The sequence below is a fragment of the Eschrichtius robustus genome, chromosome 2 (genome assembly GCF_028021215.1).
Source record: "Eschrichtius robustus isolate mEscRob2 chromosome 2, mEscRob2.pri, whole genome shotgun sequence".
Lineage (NCBI taxonomy): Eukaryota > Metazoa > Chordata > Mammalia > Artiodactyla > Eschrichtiidae > Eschrichtius > Eschrichtius robustus.
In genome coordinates, this window is record NC_090825.1 from 175,429,936 (window position 1) to 175,433,753 (window position 3,818).

A 3,818-nucleotide genomic window follows, 5' to 3' on the forward strand; every position below is an offset into this window, starting at 1 on the left:
ACACGTAAAGTAATTATGCAGCTTAAACTCAATGAAATACAGAAATCGTCAGCTCTGGAACTGGGATGAGGAAGAGGGAGAGAGGATGCAAGGCTCTGAGAGTGAACAATGGGAGGGGAGGTCAAAGAAGGCTTCCTGCGGGGGTGGGGGGGGGCGGGCAGCTGATCTGAGATGTGGTGGTTGAGTAGGAGTTACTTGGGCAGAGAGAGGAGGGGATGGTGTTCCAGGCAGAGGGAACAGCATGGGCAAGGATTTCCCATGCAAAGTCACTGTGAGCCTTCAAGGTGAAGTGGTTAAATCTTGTGTCTTTCACGGGGCCCAGCTCATAGTAGGTGCTCACTGAATGGATCATGGTAGATGTTAGACCAATGGGTCCATAATAGGCAGCCGGTCAATGGGCACGAGATAGGTGCAAAGTAAGCAGGCGCTGCCCTCAGTCCTAGATCTGGATGATGCCGTGTGGGTGTTGCTTGCCAGCATCTGCGTTCTGAAAGACCTGAGACCCAGAGGTTTGAGTCTGTTTGAAGTCCCTCAGCAGGTTGGCTGTTGAGCAGGGATAACCTTGAAGGTTATCCTCAGCTTCCTGCCATGCTACTAATGAGGCTCTATCCTCAGTTGCACAGTGGGCATGCAGCTTGAAAGGAGGAGAAACCCAAATCAACTGACTTTAGTTTTTAAAAAAAAAAGCAGGTGGATTGATTGGCTCTTGTAACTGAGAAGACTGATGTTAGAATAGATCAGCTTCAGGCATGGCTTGATCCAGGGGCTCAGACAAGGATCCTTTAACTCCTTGTTAAAGAGAAAGAAAAGCAGATCCAGATTGCTTAAACTGCTTGCCCGAGGCCACTCAGCTAGGAGGTTAAGCCACAGTTCAGACTCGGGTTGCTCTGAATCTGAAGCCTGTGACTTGTCCCAAGCCAGGAAGTGATGACTCCATTTTACAGATGGGGAAACTGAGGTTCATAGAAGGGAAATGACTTACTTCAGGTCATTGAGTAAGCAAGGAGCAGAGCCTGGGACCAAACTCACATCAAACTCGTGGTCTTGGACCTTATACCATATGGTTCTCTGTAAACACAGGTTGAATGGTGAGTTGGTCCAACTGAGGCAGAGCAGAGGAAAGGTTTGCCAGGGACCACATTGACCTTGGGCCAGGCTCTCCCCTCCCCCCGCCAAAAGGGCCCACGCACACTCCCTCCTGCCACCCACCCTGGATGGTTATGACTTCCCCCTTGCTCTTGATGAGCACATCACGGGTGACAGGTGAGGAGGTCCCCGCTGGCCCTGGCTTCATGCCAGCTGTGGGTTCCGGCCAGCCCTGCCCATCTCTGTCACAGGAGGAAATGAGATTGGCAGCCAGTTGTTCTCTTCCGAGCCAGTCCCCTCGCTCCCCGATGCCCGGTTTCCAACGTTTGCATTGATTGCTCAAGCCCTCCTCCCTTCTCCCCAGCAAACATCCGACCGACTGCTCAGTAACTCTCACCATTTCCACCTGAGCAGTCCTTACTCTGCTCCCTTTGCCCTTGGGCATCTCCATGGCATTGGGGACCTACTGTCTACCAGGTTTTGAGCTCGACTGCTAGCAAGCTTTGTTCACCTCATCCTAGGTCAGGCTCTGGGCCCAGGTGACCTGTGCTCATATCCCCTCTTTGCCACCTCCAAGCTGTGTGACTTTGGGTAAGTGGCCTGACCTCTCTGAGGCTCAATTTTGTTTTCTGTAAAATGGAGAGAATTAGGTGAGATATGTGTCTAACAAATAATACATGGTCTTAAAATATTAGCAAGTATTGTTATTATTGCTATTATTATTTCAGCATTAGTACCTCTAGGTCTGTTGGTCTCCTCTCTCCTTTCCCACACATCCTACACCCAACTGTTCCATGCCGTGCTTTTTCACAAACAGACTCAGTATGTACAGAGCCTTCATCTCCTTTTTCTGGGCTGTGTACTATGCCACTGGCTTGTCCAGCCCCTTCCTGACCGTCATGCCCACCCATCTCTCTCTTTCACTTTCCTGTGAGATGAGTGGCAGTGCTTTTCACACACAGGCTTCAAGCATGAGTAAGAGGTTCTATGTGGAATGCACATTTTAGTATTCACTGGATCTCACCTGGTCACCCTACAGAGTGTCTGTAATCTCCATTCCAGCCACCAGCAAGTGAGCACAGGCTTCCGCTTAACAGTTTAGTAGGATAGGAATGTTTTTATTCTTTGGTGGCTCCCACCAGACCAGTTGCAGAAACCTCCCATGGTTTCAGATCTAAAAAATTTTTTAGACCCCAAGAACAGCTTCTAAGTGTTGAGAAAACAATCACAGTGCCTCCTCTGGGCCCAGGATCCTGCTGGGGGGCATCTAGAGATTCATCAGTGGATATTTATTGAGCACCTACTATATGCTGGGCCCTGACCCAGGTGCTGGGAATAAAGTGGTGAAGAAGACAAGAAAAAGTCCTATCCTTGTGAAGCATAGCAGGGAGAAGAACAATACACAAATAAATAGGTTAAATATTTAAGGAACTATAGCATGCCTTTAAGAAAAATGAAGCCAGGGAAAGGGATAGGTGATAAGGAGGGACTATTTTAGCTATGGAATCAAGGCAGGGCTCTCTGAGGAGGTGACATTTCAGTAAAGACCAGCAGGAGGTGAGAGAGTGAATTATGTGGCGATCCGGGGGAAGGGTGTTCCTGGGGTGGGGGGGCGGGGGGGGAGAGCCATGCAAAGGCCCAGGGATAGGACCGTGCCTGGTGTGTGGAGGCCTGTGTGGCTGGAGCAGAGTGAGCGATGGGGAGAGAGGGAGGAGGTGAGGGCAGGGAGGGGAGGAGGGCAGGTCGTGAGGACCTTGTGGGCTGAGGGGAGGACTTGGGTTTTTGCTCTCAGAGAGGTGGGAGCCCTGGAGGACTGTGGGCAGAGGAGGGACGGGGCCTGACTCAGGTGCTCACAGGCGCCCTTTTGCCACTACAGGAGCTGGGGACCAGGGTGGGGGCGACTGCACTTGTCCAGGTGAGCAATGTTGGGGCTGGACCAGATGGAGGCAGAGAAGGGGGAGAAGTGGGTGGATTCTGGAGAGATTTGTTTTTGGCAGAGCCAGTGGATTGGCCAAGCAGTGGGTGCAGGGTGGGGTTGAGAGGCATCAAGGATAACTCCTAGATCTCTGGGCTGAGCATCTGCAAGGATGGGAGGGACAGGCATGGGGACTTCCGTGTTACAGGACACCAGCCAAGGTTTCCAGAAGGCAAAGGGAGTGGTTCTCTCTGCAGGTGTTGGAGGGGACCTCCTGGATCTGGTGGCTCCTAAGTTAGTCCGTGGGTATGATCTGGGGCCGGTGTCCCATGCTACAAGCAAGCCAGTGGCCCCTGACCAAGGCACATCCTTTTCTCAGCCTCAGTTTCCCCATCTGTATAATGGGGATGGTAACGGAAGGGAATGAAATGAGTTAATATGTACAGAGTACTTAGAACACAGCCAGCTACACGTTTGGGTTTAGATGGGGCTAGGCCTTTGCCAGCTCCAAGCTCCACTGGGGCTCTTGGGGCAGAAATTCTGAGATTCACTGAACTTCCAGTTCAAGATACAGAGGAGGCCTGGTTCACAGACCAGGAGGCTGCAGCCCAGAGAGGTTAAGGCACTTGCCCCAGGCCATACAGCATGTGGCACAGCACCCATGGGCCCACACACCCTCCCCACCTTGCTCCTCTCCCTTCTCCTCTGTGTGTTTTCCACCCCCGGGGCTGCTGGCTTTAGTTCTTGGTGGTTTCCAGGCTCCCCTTGGCTCCAGCTTGGCACTCACCTCCCACTTCCACGCGCTCTGGGCCCAGGG